The sequence below is a fragment of the Vipera ursinii genome (genome assembly GCF_947247035.1).
Source record: "Vipera ursinii genome assembly, chromosome: 1".
Classification (NCBI taxonomy): domain Eukaryota; kingdom Metazoa; phylum Chordata; class Lepidosauria; order Squamata; family Viperidae; genus Vipera; species Vipera ursinii.
The window spans coordinates 332,604,155-332,624,461 of record NC_139512.1 but is presented as its reverse complement, the minus strand read 5'-3'; the positions used below and the strand labels follow the sequence as shown (position 1 = coordinate 332,624,461).

Sequence of the window (20,307 nt, the reverse complement as noted above, 5' to 3'; positions counted from 1 at the left end):
GGAATTTAAGAAGAACCCTGCTAAATTAGGCTAGTTTTCTGTAAGGTTGTTGTTGTTTTTTAATGTAGCTCCAAGGGCCATAGGGATTGACACTAAGTGATGTCACAGAAAAGATACGATCAATATTTTTTACCTTTCTAGGGGGATTCTGATTTGTAGAAATGAAAAGAGAGCCAGGCCATCAAACCCCATTTTTTTATCCAATATGGCAATCACCTTCCATGAATAATTGACCTCATTGTGAAACTGTCCTTACTATGAAGAAGTTTAACGTTCAATTGGAATCTGCTTTCCTATAATTTAAATCCTTTATTCCATGTCCTGTGTTTTGAAATGATAGAGAGCTTGACATTCTTCTAAGCAACATTCTTTCAAGGGTGCCTCACCTATCAAGATTATTTGAATTCTATTTCTATCTTCTACAGCACTGTTTCTTGGAATATGGTCCTAGTACCCTGGGAGTTCTCCAAGACCCACTCAGGGATCCACAAAATCAAAATTTTTTGCCACCCTATGCTGAAAAATAATACAATATTAGAATCCCATTACACAATTGTGGGAAGTGATAGCAAATGTGTCCATTTTAATTTTTAATATAGTTAATATTGATAAATATAATCCATATAAATAAAAGCACTTTGGGGGTCCTCCATAATTTTTAAAAGTGGGAAAGGGTCTTTACAGAAAAAAAGTTTAAGAAACACTGTTCTACAATATTAGCTGCCTATCCAATGTTGTATCACAAAATTTGATAAGCACTCCCTCCACTTCATCATGAATGTTGTAATCTGGAAGTTGAATCATGGTAACTAGGCTTTTCTTTTTGGTTTGAAATATTTTGCTGTTTAAGTAGATTCTTCAGTCTGAACAAGTTGGTTAGGGGAACCCTATATATGTCCTCCAAGGTGATTTAATTTTTTTTCCTTGAACAATAAAGGATCCATGCATCAAATCCTGTGGCATCTCATTCATATATTGACTTGTATTCATGCCAGCAAGCCATAATTAATTAGGGTACTGGTGTACTGCGTGATTATGGGGCACTTTATTAAATCCTTTGCTGAAATAAAGATTTGTCTATAATATTGTCACAATCAATTAAATACTGTGATCAAAAATGAGACACACAACCAAGAGATAATCCTGGGAAGCCAGGGATAATCTAGGAAGATGTGAGGTTTTTCTACACTGCAGCATTACACCTCTTTGACTCTCATACCTGACTGGAATGAAACCATCTTAAATCATCCATTTCCAGATTTCAACTCCACCATGCCCGATGGCCTGGACTGTGTTTTGGTGGATTCTCCTATTCTTAAATAACACAACAAGAAATTCCTATTGCCTTCTTTTCTGTGGACAGGTCCATGATTATATGCCCCCCCTAAAATTCCTTTTATGACATCCATCTGTTGATTCCACCACAGAGCCTTGGTGGAGCAGTGGGCTAATGCCTCCTTAAGTAACACCAGCTGCCTGCAATTAGTGCAGGTTCGCGTCCCACCAGGCTCAAGGTTGACTTAGCCTTCCATCCTTCCGAGGTAGGTAAAATGAGGACCCAGATTGTTGGGGGCAATTAAGCTGACTTTGTAATAATGCCACTTGGGGTGTGTGTGAAAGCCCTAATAAGCAGGCAGATACATAGAATGAAGGCTACTGCTAAGCTTGTAAGCCGCCCTGAGTCTTCGGAGAAGGGCGGGATATAAATGGAATTAAAATAAATAAATAATAAATAAATCATTGACACCTTCCTATCTAGTGTTGGATCATTTTTTTAAAAAAAAAGTGAAGAAAACTTCCCATGGTTGGGCTGGGAAGGTAAACTGACTGAACTCTTGTCAATTCAAGGGAGGGAGGGACTTTCCATTAAATAGGCTTATTCTGCACCCAATAAAAGGTGTCTACCTGTCCTATAATATCTGAGAGAGTAGACATGCATTAGGTTTCTTTTATAAAACTGTTACGTATTGAATATATATAAAGTTGTGTTAATCCCTGCTAAAGTGAAACTAACTTAACTCCAACTGCTTGTGAAGCTAAAATGAAACTAACCTTTAGATCAGACATGTCAAGCACAAGGCCCGGGGGCCAGATCCGGCCCACGAAGTGGTTTCATGCGGCCCGTGAAGCCATCCTGGAAACAGTGAGGGAACGGCCCCCACTGCCTTGGCCCTGGCCCAGAGACCCTCCTTCTGCCAGAGACCCTCAGATCTGTCCCACTCCTGCCCAGGCCCCCATAGGCACCCTTGATGCCAACATGTAGAGCTGGCCATGCCCACCCAGTAGGCCATATGCACTCTAGCCACGCCCACCCAGTAGGCCACGCCCACCCAGGCCATACCCACCCGGCCCCCTGAGGGCAACCGCAATGCTGATGCGGCCCTCAATGAAATTGAGTTTGACACCCCTGCTTTAGATGACCCTGACTGTTAACTCCAACTGTTTTGGAGGGAAACTTTGAACATTCATATTTGGGCAGGTTTTTCAAGTATTATGATTGGTTAAGACCCTGTGAGTTCAGAGTATAAATTACAGGCAGTTGCCTGCAGTTCTCCAGTTTTAGTTTGAGTCAATAAATAATGTTGTAACTATGCTGGCCTGCTCCTTGCCTACTGAAGCCCACTACTCAATAAAAACAATGTTATCTAATGGGATTCTGGAGGATTTCCTTTACCTCCAGAAATAGCATATCCCTGAGATTCAGATGTCCCAACCCTGTTATTCTTCCTGAGGGCCTTTTTAGCTTGTTTTGTGTTGTTCAGGTTCTGGGCCAGACTTTAGAGTGAGCCCCATCAGTAAACTGAGTTATTGAATATATTATAAGGTAAAGTTAAAGGTTCCCCTGCACATGCATGCTAGTCGTTTCCGACTCTAGGGGCCAGTGCTCATCTCTGTTTCAAAGCCGAAGAGCCAGCGCTTGTCCGAGGACGTCTCCGTGGTCATGTGGCCGGCATGACTAGACACCAAAGGCGCACGGAACGCTGTTACCTTCCCACCATAGTGGTTCCTATTTTTCTACTTGCATTTTTATGTGCTTTCGAACTGCTATGTTGGGAGAAGCTGGGACAAGTAACAGGTGCTCACTCTGTTACGTGGCACTCGGGATTCGACCCGCCAAACTGCCGACCTTCCGATCGACAAGCTCAGCGTCTAAATTTGTGCTACTTTATATTTTGCTTTCATGGTGTTTATATTTAATGTTAATCTTGTTTGTGTTTTTAAGTTTATGTTAGCCACCAAAGCCATAATTTGCAAGATGGATAAATGGATGGACAGATGGACAAATAGGCAGATATTGTGTGCCTTTAGCAAGCGGCTTGAGATATGACTACTACGATTGTTCTTTTGATTCATTACTTGTAGTTCAGGCTAACATCAGTAAGATGTAAGAATGTTGTCATTAATGTTGTTCTCAACATTAAGAAATGTAACCTTTCATCTGTAACTTCAATTGCTGATTTTCTAACTACTGACATGGCTGGGCAGTTTAAGAGTCAGAATGAATGAAGAAAGCTGGCTAACTAGAGCATTCTCCGTCCTGCTGGCAGTAGAACCTCTTTACAATTAGAAAATGCAATTGACAGATCATTAATAATCATTTGAATAGCCTTTCTGCTCTGTGTCATGCCGCATGGCCTCCTCATTATACAGCAATAACAAATTTGCATGATTGGCTCCACCTTGAGTCAACTTCCAAGGGCACTGCAGAAGGAACAGACCTTTTGCAAGCTGTCCATTGCTGCTGTCCCCAAGAGAATAAAGACACGAGGACCACGTTAGATGAGGTAGAAATACCTGATCTTTATTGATTTGAGTGTGGATGATGATCAATAGATTACAGGAGCCAACTACATCTTAAGGCAGGTTCTCTTTGAAAGCCTACCAACAACAAGAGGTTTTTTCCTAGATAATCTAGAAAATGTTACTGTTTCAATTTCACCTCTGAGCATAAAATAAAATAACATAAAATAGCTTCTATTTTTCAACCTTTTGGTGCACAAAATCCACAAGAAAACCTTTGAGGATGAGCACTGGTTTCCTTGAATTTATTTTTTGGGGGGGAGGATGAGAGAAATTCTTTGCTTTTACATTGCCCACAACTACAGGTCAAGCTATGTAGGGGAGGGCAAAGATGCAAGCAAATCTTGCTAATTCCCCAAATATTTGTATATCACCACAGAGGCAGAGCCTCAAAGGTGCTTTTTGGCTGTTGTTTTTTCTTTGAAAACATTTTGTTTCTCATCTAAGCCTGTCCCAAAGGTTCTTTCTTTCAAAAGGCAACTGGATCTTCTTGTTTTTCTTGAAGACATTTTGCTTCTCATCCAAGAATGGGGAACTCATCAAATTTGCAGATGACACCAAGCTGGCAGGAATAGCCAATACTCCAGAAGATAGGCTTAAGATACAGGAGGATCTGGACAGACTCGAACACTGGGTACTATCTAACAAAATGAAATTCAATTGTGAAAAAAGTAAGGTTCTGCATTTAGGCAGGAAAAATCAAATGCACAGGTATAGTATAGGTGGTACCTTGCTCGATAGTAGTAACTGTGAGAGGAATCTCGGAGTCCTAGTGGACAATCACTTAAATATGAGCCAGCAGTGTGCTGCAGCTGCCAGAAAAGCCAACACAGTGCTAGGCTGCATTAACAGAGGGATAGAATCAAGATCAAGTGAAGTACTAATACCACTTTACAATGCCTTGGTAAGGCCACACCTGGAATACTGCATCCAGTTTTGGTCACCACGATGTAAAAAAGATGTTGAGACTCTAGAAAGGGTACAGAGAAGAGCAACAAAGATGATTGGGGGACTGGAGGCTAAAACATATAGGGAACGGTTGCTGGAATTGGGTATGTGTAGTTTAATGAAGAGAAGGGTGAGGGGTGACATGATAGCAGTGTTCCAATATCTCAGGGGCCACCACAAAGAAGAGGGAGCCAAGCTATTCTCCAAAGGACCTGAAAGCAGGACAAGAAGAAATGGATGGAAACTAGTCAAGGAGAGAAGCAACCTAGAACTAAGGAGAAACTTCCTGACAGTTAGAACAACTAACCAGTGGAACAACCTGCCTCCAGAAGTGGTGAATGCTCCAACACTGGACAGCCATTTGTCTGAAATGGTATAGGGTTTCCTGCCTTAGCAGGGGGTTGGACTAGATGACCTCCAAGGTCCCTTCCAACTTGTTATTGTTATTGTTATTGTTATTGTTATAAGAAGCTTCTTCAGTTCTGACTGGATGGTGGAGAACTGAAGAAGTTTCTTGGATGAGAAGTGAAATCTCTTCAAGCAAAACAAGAAAGTCCACTTGCCTTTTGAAAGAAAGCACCTTTGGGACAACCATGACCTGGATGACTGAGAATCTCCATAGACATTCTCATCTGAGAAGCTCCTTCAGTTCTAACTGAGGCAGGGATTACACCACACTCTACACTTAGTACTGTTGTAGTCACAAAACATGCTATGCCCACATACAGTAAATAATCCATATTATAGCTCAAAATGAACCTCAGAATTGATTTCTCCTGCAGTATCTATTGATTGCTCCCTCTCACATCATTCCACATTCACCAGACAGATCATGTAGATGGGAGTGGGCTGAAATGAGAGGATAGGGATCTCTCCCAGTGGTCCTCACAGCCCTTATAACAGGGGTGTCAAACTCAATTTCATTGAGGGCCGCATCAGCATTGCGGTTGCCCTCGGGGGGCTGGGTGGGTATGGCCAGGGTGGGCGTGGCCTACTGGGTGGGCGTGGCTAGAGTGCATATGGCCTACTGGGTGGGCGTGGCCAGCTCTACATCGTTCACATCAAGGGTGCCTATGGGGGCCCGGGCAGGAGTGGGACAGATCTGAGGGTCTCTGGCAGAAGGAGGGTCTCTGGGCCAGGGCCAAGGCAGTGGGGGCCGTTCCCTCACTGTTTCCAGGATGGCTTCGCGGGCCGCATGAAACCACTTCGCGGGCCGGATCCGGCCCCCGGGCCTTGTGTTTGACATGTCTGCCTTATAACAATTGGACTATTTCTGAAGACTTGTGTGGTGCTCTTCTGGAAGAACCATAAATCCTACAAGAACATCCTAATTATTCTGTGTATGTGGCATTAGGACACGGCCTTTGGCAGAATAAAGAGTTCACGGTGCAGACGTAGGTATAATCTACACAGGTTGAGGATGAAGAGCTTGAAATCCTGAAGACACTTCCCACTGATGCTTTGGGGGCTAGTTTAAAAGCAGCTCCTGATTTCTGTCACCACATGATGACAACAGAATAGTCGAAAAACATTGCAAGCTTCTGTAAGGTTTTGAAATGTTTCCCTTTTTTTGAAAGGAACTGTTACCCACCTCCTATTCCTAACAAGACCTTTAAAAGCAATAAATTGGCTTAATAATTTCTACTCTTCAATAGTCCTGAGGAAATAAAGTGGGTGAGGTTGACAGTTTGCTCCTTTTCTTTGACAAAGGACCAGGAATTACAAAGGGCCAGGTTGCTTTGCTTGTTCTTTCCCTTTTTATAGATCTTTTTTTTCTCTCTCTTTCTCCAATCCTTTATCTGAGACAGCTCAGGTTCAAGAAGTGACGGTCATTCCTTGTTGTTTAACTCCAAGAAGTAAAGACAATTGCTGATAATTTTCAACTCTATCTGAGAGATCACGAAGTGAAAAAGATCATGGTGCACAAATGCCCTCAGTTATTGACATTCACTCAAGTGTCACTCAGGTGACACTTAAATACATACTCCAGAAAAACCCAGTTCAAAAATAAGGCCTGTTATTTCTCGTAATGACGACAGAGTAGACCTTTTCTGACTCTAACCATATTGTTCGAGCATCTTTTCACTACAGAGCTAATTCATCACAAATAGTCATTTAAAGAGGTTGTTAGTATCTAACAGAAACCAATTATGAGATGGCAACCAGGGCTGGCACTTCCCTTTCATTCAAAGGGAATTGAATTCACGGTAAGAGGTTATTAAAAGCCAAGTGTGATCGACCCCACTTTCCTTTTCCATGCCCAGATTGCTGAACATTTGCAACTATGCTAGTATTTCTGAAAGCAATTGTTTTCTCTGTTAGCAGTTGGTATAACTGCCTTTTCACAGTACACAAGCTATTGTTTTCATCATGTTTTGGGTGGGTGGGGAGGTTGTATTTCCACAGACATGAGTTTAGATAAACAACCTATCCAGAGTGGCAGATAATCCTAAGATTTTATTTGATTTGATGCACTCATTTAGAAGAGTATTTATAGTGCTTTTACATAACTTTGTTAAAATTCCTTCTGAAATTGGTGGTGTATACATAATGAATATACATAAATAATTATTTTTTAAAAAAATAAGGATACTGAAAAATCCATCATTTGACAGCACTTTTTTTGAACATACATGCTTCTGAGTTCTCTAGTTCTCTTTATTGGGTAAAGTGGTACAAACAGCAGAAACCCTATTTTTGTTTTAGAGAGGTAATAAGCATTTCAGATATGGATTCTTATTGTATGTGTGAACGCTTGGAGAATCAGTACCAAAGAAAATACATGTTTCCTTGTAGACACTAATGGAGAGAAGTACTAATGTGGGATTGATTCTGAGAAACAATCCTCCAATGCGTAGCCAGGACCGGGTACAATCAGTATTCAACAATGTTTATAGGAGCACAGACTTGAACATTGGTTTCAAATGGTTGCAAAGATTACCGTGGTTTAGTTTTTCAAGCTATCTCCTCAGGAAACAATGCCATTAGTGACAAGTAGACTTTACCACCTCATCATTCCCCTGAATTGAATGTTTTATGTCTCTTCAAACTTTTAAGAAAGAAAGAAAACTATTTTAATTCAAATTAGACAAACTGATATCCTCCATCTATTTTACAGAGTGGTGCAGATGGTGCAGTGGTTAGAATGCAGTATTGCAGGCTGATTCTGCCCACTGCCAGGAATTTGATTCTGACCAGCTCAAGGTTGACTCAGCATTACATCTTTCCGAGGTCGGTAATATGAGGATCCAGACTGTTGGGGGCAATATGCTGACTCTGTAAATCTCTTAAGAGAGTGCTGTAAAGCACTGTGAAGTGGTATATTTTTATTTTTTTATTTCAGGGCGGCTTACAATTTAAGCACAAACCAATGTGCTTAGCAATAGCCTTCATTCTATGTATATGCCTGCTTATTAGGGCTTTTAGGCCCCCCCAAGCGGCATTATTACAAAGTCAGCTTATTGCCCCCAACAATCTGGGTCCTCATTTTACCTGCCTCGGAAGGATGGAAGGCTGAGTCAACCTTGAGCCTGGTGGGACTCGAACCTGCACTAATTGCAGGCAGCTGGTGTTACTTAAGGTGTTACTTAAGTCTAAGCTGGTGTTACTTAAGTCTAAATGCTATGCTATTGCTATTGCTGGACTGTAGTTTTCACAATCCCATATGACTGGGCACACAACTAGATTTGAAAATTCTTGAAGGCATCCTGGGGTGGCTGTTCTTATTAATAATCACTATCAGAGAACAGACTCCTAATTTCTGACAGATCTGCTGATTCAACAACAACACAGCCTGAACATCTGGCTTCCGAGAACTCTGCATATAGATCTTCTTCTCCATGATTAAATCCACAGAAGAATGAGCAGAACTAAGCCAAAAAACAACAATTTTAACACTTCAGAACAGGACCAGAACAAAAATTAAAAGCTGTAGCATATTGAAAGATTGATGGCATTTGCTCCCCAAGATCCTAGGAAGCAATTGAACAATTCCATTTTGAATGCAAGTTCTGATCAGTCTTCAGTGGCCACTATTCATATAACAGGAGACTGATTTGAAACTGTCTTCTGTTTCTACCACTACTACTATTGGATTATCACTTTCAATTTATAGCGAAGACCAAATCCAAACAGATGTCTTGATTTCTGAATTAGTCTGTAAACCTGTAGGATTTAAGGAAAGCCATAAAGAATTTCCAAGAAAGGAAATCAGAAGGAATATAACATATTTTAATTGCCATCTCTATTGCAGCTAGGGATTCTGAAACTCATTCTTTGTAAATTAAGCCATATGTCTAACAAAAAGCAGAAACGGAATTATTTAAAACATAATTTTCTGTAATATATCCTTTTGACTTTCTTCAACAAAGATTATGATTTGTACCTTTCCTCTCCTTCAAAAAGTGAGGCATATTACTAACTGTCCTTGTTTCCTCCCTACAGATCTGTGTAATGGAGTGTGAAGGGAAACTGTTTTCCAGCGCTACCTGGGGACTCTGCCATAAAGCCATCAGTGGAAAAGGTTCTTTGTCCCTAGACCATAGTAGCCTGGAAGAAATGAAATGGCCACTGGAGATGTGGGATGGCAGCCTGAAAGGAGGCAGAAGCAACCTAAAACATCATGGTGACCTGACCAGAATGGTGGATCTCAGCAATGGGGAAGATGAGCAACTATCCAAATTGAGTGATCTCATCCGTCAGCGAAAGGCAGAAGATGACACAAGTGATGGAAGCCAAACTCCACCTGGGGATTTACGTGATCAGCTCAAGATTCCCAAGAGGGCAGGTGATTTCCTGAGTGGCCCATTCAACTATGGGCAGATGGAAGAACCTGAGGTACAAGAGCTCCAAAAACGATTTGGAGGCTTCATTGGTGTTCGGAAATCAGCCCGGAAATGGCACAACCAGAAAAGGTTCAGTGAATTCCTGAAGCAGTATCTGGGGATGTCCCCACGTTCCGTTGACTACGATGGCTTGGCCAATGACCTGAAGGAACAGAATGAGATTTAAACAGATGGACATTTCCTGGATTGTTGTCGTTGTTGTCGTTGTCGTTTCCTTCTCAGATTATAAACATGTTGTGAATTGATTTCAGAGCTGCCATGGCCAAAGAAGCCAACCCCCATTCGTACTATTCCGCTTTGTCAATGATCAGCCAACCAATCTTAGCATCTGAAGGGAAGTCTATTTTCTTTGAAATAAAATTCAGAATTGCTTTGTGTAATAATATTTCACAATTTTTACATTTATATGAATAAAATTTAAAAAAATATCTACATTTAGTATGATAACATGTTAGAGAGCAGGTAATGGTAACTCTTTCCTTCTGTTATATTACCTTTCTATGTTTAGGAAAAAATAATTTCCATCGGGGAAGTACGCTTTCAAAAAATGCAGCCTTCATCCTCGCCAGCAGTTTCCATGGGTCCAGTTCACAATCCTACCAGCCTATTCCTTAGAAAGAAGACCAAGTTTTGCTGCTTTGCATTTATCCTTGGGATGTTTTTGACCACTTAGGAAAACTGGATATGAAACCAGATTCTAACTCCAGGTTTATGGCTTCAGGGTTTTTTTTAGAACTGAGATTTACCTAGAATAAAAAACAATCCCTGATATGCTTCCCAGTGGGGTTGACAACTTTGATATGGCAGTGCAGTACTTGTGGATTTTTGTTATCAGATTCCCATTTACTTTTTCTCTCCATGGCATGTATTTTGTCAAGCCTGCTGTCTCCATGCTGTCATTTTCAAAGATGTGTTTTATTCATTGCCAGGACCAGGAGCAAGTGAATTCTTCATCACTGATGCCTGCTACCAATTTTCAGACAAGACGCATGATCGATAAAGAAATGATGTAGCTGGCTTGGGTACTTTTCCTCTGTTAATTATTGAATGTTAAATATCTAAAAAGGGGAAACAAATTCTGTTCTTTTGATTTCAGGCACAAAGATTTCTCCATTAAACTTGTACATAGCAAAAAGAAAAAGAAAAGATTAATAAATTAGTTTTCTATTTCTACTGTAGCATTGTGATCGACACGGCTTCAATGGCTGCATGCTTTCTCATCACGACTTAAAGCTTCAGTTGCACAGCTGATAAAAATATGAGTTTCCAATGCTAAAATCTGGGCCATATTTAGACTGCAAAAAATCTGGAGCACCACTAGATGGTAGTAAAGAAACAGAGGGAAATATTGCCATTTAGAAATCATCTAGGTTTTTGCAGCCCATAACTAAAAAAAAAACTTTCGTTAATTTGATGCTCACCAAAGGTACTGAACTTCCAATATCCTACCTAGTAAATTGGTGGTAATTAGGAATTCAATGAGATGTAGCCTTGCATATTTGAGGTCAACAGTTTGTGGAAAGTTGCCAGAAAACTATTTCACAGGTAGCACCCATTTGAGGTCCAGCTCTCCATCATTTCTGAACAAAAAACAATTTTCAAGCCAACAAATTAAGCCCGAGGGGGCTGTCATTCTTGCTTGGTAGTTTATTCTACTTTTTTATGATTCATTGCCACCCTTGGGATCCCATCAATAATATAGGTTTGAATTGATTGCACCAGGAGCCGGTCTATTTCTTGAGTATTATGTATGCAGGTAGAATGAACTTTTGTTAGCTCTTTAAAATAGTACAGACAAGAAGCACAACAATGAATGTCTCTATTTTTATTACAAGGTTAGAATAGAATAGACCTGGAAGGGACCTTGGAGGTCTTCTAGTCCAGCCCCCCGTTCAAGCAGGAGAACCTATACCATCTCAGACAAGTGACTGTCCAGTCTCTTCTTAAAAACCTCCAATGATGGAGCGCCCATGGTTTCTGAAGGCAAGCTATTCCACTGGTCAATTATCCTCACTGTTAGGAAGTTTCTCCTTAATTCCAGGTTGCTTCTCTCTGTGATCAGTTTCCAACCATTGTTTCTTGTCCTGCCCTCTGGTGCTTTGGAGAATAATGTGACTCTTTCTTCTTTGTGGCAGCCTCTCAAATACTGGAATACTGCTATCATGTCTCCCCTATTTCTTCTTTTCTTTAGACTAGCCAAACCCCAGTCCTGCAGCCATTCTTCATATGTTTTAGTCTGCAGGCCTTGGATCATCTGAGTTGCTCTTCTCTGAACTTTATCCAAGGTCTCAACATCTTTTTTGTAGTATGGTGACCCAAATTGGTTGCAGTATTCTGGGTGTGGTCTCACTAGGGTTTTATAAAGCAGTACAAATACTTTGCATGATCTTGATTCTATGCCTCTGTTTATACAACCCAGGATTAGCTTTTTTGGCGGCGGCTGCACACTGCTGGCTGGTTGCATTAAAAGACTCATGCAAGCTTGAATGTACTGCTCCCATCCCTTACTTTTACTCTCCAAAAACTAAGGAGAACCCCTTCTGAGATACAATCTCCACCCTACCCCTCTTACCCCACCCTACCCCTCAACATTCATGTATTATTGTCGAGGCTGCAGCTCTTTTTCCTGTCTCTCAGGGTCATTCCTATATACTATTACATCTCCTTTCAGTCTCGTCTTCAATTATGGTTTTTGTTTACAAAGTAAATTGTTTGAGGTAAGCCCATTTGCTAATGCAAATATGTATCATTATGTAAATTTTTCTTTATAGACGGGTTCATGTTAAGATACTTCAATCTTCTGCTCTTTTCTGAGCTTTTACTTTACTATTCTATTCTCTACTATCTCTTTCTTTTGTTTACAAGTATATTCCCATTCCAACCTTTTTATTGCCAAAATTCATCCCTCCTCCCACTCCCCCAACATATGCAGCTGCATCTGACAGTACATATTAATGTGTGAACCGAATCTCTTCTGAGTCAAACCCAACGTTCTAGCTCTATTTTGAAAATATGCCTACCAGGGTTAAGGAAGGAGCTAGGACATCATGAAAATACTAAAAATGGATCAATTAACCTAGACAATTAATTCCCAAGGATTAGACATTGTAGAAGGAAGTGTTAGTCCATGGTGACAAAAAAAGTCAGAAGTTTGGTAGCACATTTTCCAGCTAACAAAAGCGTTTTCCTTTTAATAAAATGTGCCAACCTGAAAAGAGGCTACAAAAGTTAATTTCAAAACAAGTTAAATTACCACCATTCATTGATTGTGTTATGGGAGCACTTAAGTGAGAACTTTGTGTGTCCCAAATGATGATTTTTTTTGACTGGTTAAAGTAATTATATGCTAAAATACAGAGATTTGACTGAATCTCTGCTGACTGGCATGCTATGGGAACAGGACACCTGCATATAATTAGTTGCAATACAGTTATTACAACCAATTAAAATTATGTTTCACTTCTCTGGAGTTCACTACAGACTCTTGAAGTTAATAAGATTTTCATATGAAGTAGGCATGCCTAGGACCGTATTTTCTAAGTGGAAGGAGTTTGGTCTGCTTTAAATTATATGCATTGAAATTTATTGCTAAAATAGATATTTTGTGACCCACTTACTGTTGCTAAATTAAAACTGCAATATTTTTTTATTATTGGGCATGTTTACTAGGGAAGTTGAGAGCTGTAATTCAATAATATTTGGTATCTGGACAGCTACAGTTTTCTCTACTTAATTTACAATTATAGAAAACAAAAATTAAGGGAACTTAGTCAAGGAAGCAGGTAATTGTAGTTCTCAAACAGTTTGACTAGATTTGTACAGCCTGCTAGATTAGATTAAAATGGGGTTGGGTAAATTGGAATAGTCATCCATTATCTTAGCATGTTGTATGAATCATATCAAGTTACAGCTTATTTTTTGGATGTAGCACATTATATGAGTGCAGCTCTTTTGCTATTGTTCTACGGCTAACTTAAGACTTTCCGAAAGCAATAGTGCATACTTGCGGATCTCCTTGTTTATAGCCAGCTGAAGAATTTTGGCTCACATTTTAAATTTACTGAATAAGGAAGAAACCCCATTGAACACAGTGGGACCTACTTCCAAATATAAATGGGTTAAATTGCACCAAGTAGTTTTTCCCACCCTCTGCTATGGAAAGTTAGATTGCCTCAAGTAAAACTGAACCCCTGTAGGCTGCATCCATGCAGCTTTCTTGTGCTTTCCTGGGTTGCTTATATAGAAAACTGCAAAAAAAGCGCCTGTTTTTCTTTCAACTCCCATTTTCCCAGCAAAACAGTACACTTCTCCCATAATACAGTACATTGTTCTCAAAATGGCAGTATAGGACTTCAATACTCAGAATGCTTGGCAATAAGTTGGGTGGGAATTTTGAAAGTCATCAACCAATATCTCTATAGGAACCAAGCTGGGAAGGATGGTACCAGACAGACTACTCTATCTTACTGTATTAAGATGTAATTTGCACAACAAAATAATCACTTATAATAGTATAATAAGAAAAGTATTTTAAAAATCCAGGCATATAGTAGAAATAATTCTTATGGTGATATAGTGTGATGATTGCAAACATGAGCCAAATCTCTCTCTGTCTCTCTCTTTCTGTCACTGTCTGTCTGTCTATGTCTCTTTCTCTCTCTCTCTCTCTCTCTCTCACACACACACACACACACACAGAGAGAGAGAGAGAGAGAGAGAGAGCACACACAGAGAGATATACCCCTCAAGTTACCTGGACCAGGTAATCTTTACACAATCATAAAACTATATTCTATATTTCATTACTAACATCCTTTTTTTAATCTCTTGGGTTTGGGAGAAAGGATTATATCCATCCCAGAGGAAATGCTCTATTACAAATGTCAAAAAAGGACAAACCAAGATTAAAAACTCGATTATAAAGAGTTGGCAAGTGTTGTCCTCTTCACCGATATTTATTAGAAGTTATCTCCTGCAGGCAGGCATTGTGGGATAATAGCAAGATGAGTTAATCATAACATTTTATCTTAGTCAGTTCTTAAATTGGTGACTTACTGGAATCTGATGGCAGCTATGTCATCTACCGAGAGATGCAGAAGATAGTCCACTCCAAGGCAGGGATGTTTGATGGTAGACAGAGCAATGTTATTACCTTTTGGCAAGGAATCAACAAACCCAACAATCTAGAAGTTAGGGCAGAAGAAAAAAATGAGTAGCTGATATTCAAACTGCCAGGTTTTCATTTATTTGTCCACTTGTGAGAGACATTGACGTTATGGTCTACCTTATGCTACGGCATTTTGATTTCATCCACAACAGAATGAACAGGGTTTTATCACTTCTCCCTCAGAAGGTGTACAATCCCATCCCTCACTTTTTCCTATTGTCTTCCTCCTTATACTTGCTGTTGCTCATTTCCACACAGGGTGCATCACATTTCTTTGGGTATGGCACTGAATGAAAGAGTTGAAGAGCAGTGTTTATCAGATGATGTCAACGAGCATGTAGTGAAAACCTCATCCTTTTTAAAAATGTGTTGCAGAGGTTCAGATGTGTGGTTGCAGGCTTTTGCTTGACTTTTTTGACCCCTCTGCAAATACCCCGGTTAACAGGTTCTTAATAGGAGCTGTTTATTCAGTTAAGGAACATGGGGGGAGAAGGGGAAGTGGACAAGTCCCATAGCCCTATAGGTTCAGATGAATCATCATTCAAATCTTACCCTCTCCAATAAGAATATTATCCATGTTCTGTTTATGCATGTGATGTCTAGTTTCCTTCAGGATCACTAAATAAATACCACCAAAATGGGCCTTGGTTGTATCTTTCCCTAGAGCACAGGTCTGCAACCCGCGGCTCCGGAGCCGTATGCGGCTCTTTCAGCCGTCTCCCACGGCTCCCAGTCCTCTGCCATGTGCAGTCCAAAAAAAAAGAGTGGGACTAAAAAGTTCAACCAATCAATTCAAACATGCAGGGTAGGTGCATATCTCGCCTTGGCTCCACTCTTCAGTCAAACCCTGTTCTGCGCATGCGCGCATGTGCACACATTTTTTGTGGCTCCCAGTTTTTCCTTTTGTGAGGGAACCAGTTCCGAGTGGCTCTTTCACTGTTTCAGGTTGCTGACCCCTGCCCTAGAGGGTACTTAAACCCGTAAAGATAAAAAAGCCAAGGAACCATGACTCTTCTTTCATTTCTGAAAACATGAAATCTACCTGGAGTTAAATTTACCTCCATTCTTAATAAAACAAAGTTTTCTTGGAAAGAGAAAACCAAGAAGGTGGGTGATGGAAATTTACTTTTTATATTAATGAAATTGGAGATAATGTCATATGGGACATCAGATTTTGTTTTCAAAAAAAAATCAACAGAATCCAAATTGGATAGCTTTAGCAAGTTATTCAGTGGATACAATCAGCTTCAAACAGTATAAAACTTTATTTCCTCTTGCAAGAGAAAATTAAAAACTTTATGAGACTTAGCACTAGTGCACTGTATTAATTGGTGCACTATTTAATTGTCAATTGATTCAATCCAAACCCAGACAGCTTTCCACAATTTGCTTAATCTGGCTATTTAATTAAACCTTTTTAAATGCATGCAATACATTGAAATCTAAACTAACCAATAAGAAACAAGCTGTGTTGCCATAGTAAACCTAATCAGTCCTCACATTCACCAAGCTTGTGTGACTGCATCCTGTGTTTTGAATGGCCAATTCAAACATCAGAATTTGAAGTATTCCAAAACACTAAAAGGTTAATGTACATACATTCTCCTCCCATGAAATTTAATCTGCTTCACTTCTCAACAAAGAAGTAGGGAAGACAGGAAGGCAGGAAGGCAAGAAGGCAAGAAGGAAGGAAGGAAGGAAGGAAGGAAGGAAGGAAGGAAGGAAGGAAGGAAGGAAGGAAGGAAGGAAGGAAGTTCTTGTTTGGACAACAGACTTGGCTACTGGAATATAGAACAAAGTTGTCAAAATCTCTTCATCTGAATAAATACGTAGACAGATTAAACTATTGCCAGAAAAAAATGACAAATGCAGTTTTATTAGTAATGTAAACAGTTAAACAATAAGTACCTGTATTGATAATGCAGTGCAAACTTTTCGCCCTCCTGTAATAACATTATTTGCCAACACTTTGCTCTCACAAACTAATCACAGAATTGACTCTAATAGCTACACCCATTCTTCTTGAAGCAGTCTAACTGAATTTAGATAGACATTTTTCATCATAAAATATATTTAAAATTCAACCTGGGTCAGAGGACCTAACTGGAGAAACGTCTGTCTCACACAGATTTTGCACAGCAAGTAGTTCAAAGAATAATTAATCTTCATTGCAGAAGCACAAAAATTCAACCCATGTAAATGATCCCCCATGGAAGGGAGTCCTGCTGTTCCTTAAGGTAGGGAGAATTTGCCTGCAATTAGCAGTATCAGTCCGGGCTGAGCTATGAGGTGAAAGGTCCGATAATGAGACCCAAGAAGGAGATGGCTGGACTGTGGGAAGCTCCAGCTATCTCCACAGCCCACATTACAAAATGACAAACACAGCCTAGCAAAGGCAAGTGGAAAGGAATATCTCTAAAAATGCAGTCATTCTTTCAGCGCAACCCAAGGACCAATTTATTCTGATCTCAGTGGCTAAGCATTCCTTTGTGTGCAGAAAGTCCAAGTTTCTCATTAATGAAAGACAGGTATGAAATGAATTCTTTCTGCCCGGAGAGCTATGCCAGGTGCAGCAAGGAAATCTTAGCTTCCTTTGGAGGAGATGAGCAGATATATACTTTATTTAATAAATAAATAAACACAATGGACCAAGAGCATCTTTTTAGCTTCTTAAACACTGTGCATCCCATAGAAGCAACAATTTTTGAGCTCTGGTGTCATTTGCCAATACTTTTTGAATCGGATAGAATCATGAGGATTAGCATCTTGCTTTTAAATAGAAAGGAGAGTTAGGAACTCTGAACTCTTTTGTTCTGAATTGCCTTCAACTTACCGTATCCTGGACCACAGTACATACAAAGTGGACTACAGAAGGACGGATGTTCAGTGCCCCACATCAAAGACATTATATCATTGTCTATTTTCAAACAGTCTTTTATTAACATATAATAAAGCCAATGGGCAAATGCAGATTACGCAATGAGTTTAGCAGAATGTATAAAACATTGGTTGCATTTCTCTGCAAAGTTGCTTGTGCTATATCTTACAATTAGTACTCTTATGTACGTGTGTGTGTGTGTGTGTGTGTGTGTGTGTGTGTGAGTGAGATCTTCAAAAAAAGGGGGGGCTATTGTAATTTTATAATGATTAGCAGGTACACAGATGAAAGACTGTCCAACATTCAGGGAACAATAAAAATGATGAACAAAAATTTGAACTGTCTCAGAATAAGATGCTAACAAGTATAGATTAGAATGCAGTGATGCAAGCAGGGAAATGACATCATAAGGCTGGATCATAACAGGCTGGGGGCAATGTCCTGCCACCTCAGAGTTGTTTTACATAATCAGTTTGCCTGCATTTATAAGAAGAACAGACTATAAGATACCTCACTAACAACATCTCATCTACAACTGTTGAGCTGAAAAGAAGCCCACTCACCTGGCATTGTGCTAATTCCAAGAAAGGACTTCAACCTCCAGGCATGCTAGTTACTTTTTTATAAAAAATATTCCTGTATCTTAATCAAAGTCAAAGGCTATTTGGTCTAACATGTGGTTTTCAGCTAGGTGTTTCTGGAAAATTCTATTTTTCCTATCCCATAATTAGCGCTGCTACTGTGAGATTCAATCAAGTAAGAGTACCAGATTAAGAGTATACTGTATCCTCAACAAATAGGAGCGTTCAGCATATCCAGAAAAGTGTTTATGACCTTCTCAAGTGGAGATTTTGTTTCATTGTGGAGACACAAAAAACACAATCTGCCTCACTTTTCTGTGAATGGATCTAATCCCTGATGTGAGTGGTTCAAAGAGTTGGAATCTATCTTAAAGGTAAATATATATCAGCATTTGCCAGCCACAGTATGTGCAACCTCAATCCCCAGAATATGTGCAGCTCTACCCCAAAATAAGGCTTAATATATTTTTAATAAACAAACTCATAATCCATCCCCCATCCGTGGTTCAAAATACCCAGATGCAGGCCATAACCATGTGATCAAAGCCTTCCCCTCTTTAGTGTGTGACTGCCCCTTCCCTTTTAAGAAAAATTCTCCAGAAAATATTGAGCCATCTACCTACTTTGCACCACTACAGTAATTTACATTGTAGCTTCTGGCTATCCAAAATTAGTTAACTGTAGTACTCAGACATGAAAAGATTGCTCATCCATTCCAACTAGAGGTTTTCCTGCTGTTAGCTGTGCTAGGAGGGGAAAGGTAGCCAATTACATTTGGGGATGATTCCACTGAGGAAGTTAACACTGATCAAGGTGAAGTCCTGTTGAAAAAAATATGTTTGAATATATAGGCTAGTGTTTCTCAACTTTAATTTTTTTTAAGATATGTAGACTTCAGTTCCCAGAACTTTGAATTTTGAATTCATAGTAATATTACATGAATTTATAGCTATGGCTCCTCTGTAAACCCAGAATTCTGGGAGCTGAAGTCCACACATTACCGTGGTTGAGAAACACTCCTCTACGCAATGACCTGGTGGATGGTCTGTTCATTAATCTGGCCATTTTATCCCATCCCAACTGGAACAACTCTTTTTTAAAAAAAAAACAAAAACAAAATGGTTGTTTTCAGCCATTCTTGAGCGAAAATCATGTCTCTTTTGAATAGCTGCTTATCAAAGTGGGTCCCCACAGTTTCTGCTGGCCAAGTGGGTCCCTGTGCCAAGCCTACTGGACTAAAAGAATTCTATCATTGCTTCTCTTTTCATATCTCTGGGCCAGGAAAAGGAGAGAAAAAATCCTTCACCTGCCACATTGCTGCATGTCATGGTGAAATTAAACCCAGAGACAAAAGGTCAGTAAAAAGACCACAATTCCTATTTTTCCAATAACTTCACTAGTTTTAAAATAAAACAGATAGGATGGCAAATACAGGAATATTCAAAAAGTTCCAGACATCTTTGAGCAGTAAGCTGAAATTTGAAGTTCTACAACTGGATAGGGAAAATGTAACATACAAACATAGGATAGAGAAAAAGTAGCTTGACAGTAGTACCTATGAAAAGGATCTGGACATCCCTGTTGACCACAAATTAAACATGAGCCAGCAGTGTGGTGCAACTTCTGAAAAGACAAATGTTATTTTGAGCTGCGTTAACAGGAATATGGAATCCAGACTGTGGGAAGTTCCTGTTCCATTCTACTCTGTTCTGGTTAGACTCCGTTTGGAGTACAGTATCCGATATTGAGCAACGTAGTTGAAAAAGGACAGCAATAATGTGGAATAAGTTCACAGAAGGGCTACCAAGATAGTGAAGGTTCTGGAAAACAAGTCCTATGAGGAATGCTTAAAGGATCTGGGTACATTTAGTGTATAAAGAGCCTTGGTGGAGCAGTGGGCTAATGCCTCCTTAAGTAACACCAGCTGCCTGCAATTAGTGCAGGTTCGCGTCCCACCAGGCTCAAGGTTGACTCAGCCTTCCATCCTTCCGAGGTAGGTAAAATGAGGACCCAGATTGTTGGGGGCAATTAAGCTGACTTTGTAATAATGCCGCTTGGGGGTGGGGTGTGTGAAAGCCCTAATAAGCA

The 20,307-nt window shown here is 39.9% G+C and overlaps 1 protein-coding gene across 1 annotated transcript in view; it reads left to right on the top strand.

Annotated features, from left to right (window-relative positions):
• ELP3 (elongator acetyltransferase complex subunit 3) overlaps window positions 1–9,230 on the top strand; it is a 198,205-nt gene extending 188,975 nt beyond the window's left edge. Inside the window, exon 18 of the mRNA XM_083348432.1 lies at window positions 9,193–9,230. The gene's annotated coding sequence lies outside the window, so the exon portion shown is untranslated. The remainder of the gene's footprint in view (window positions 1–9,192) is intronic.
• The last annotated feature ends 11,077 nt before the right edge of the window (window positions 9,231–20,307 follow it).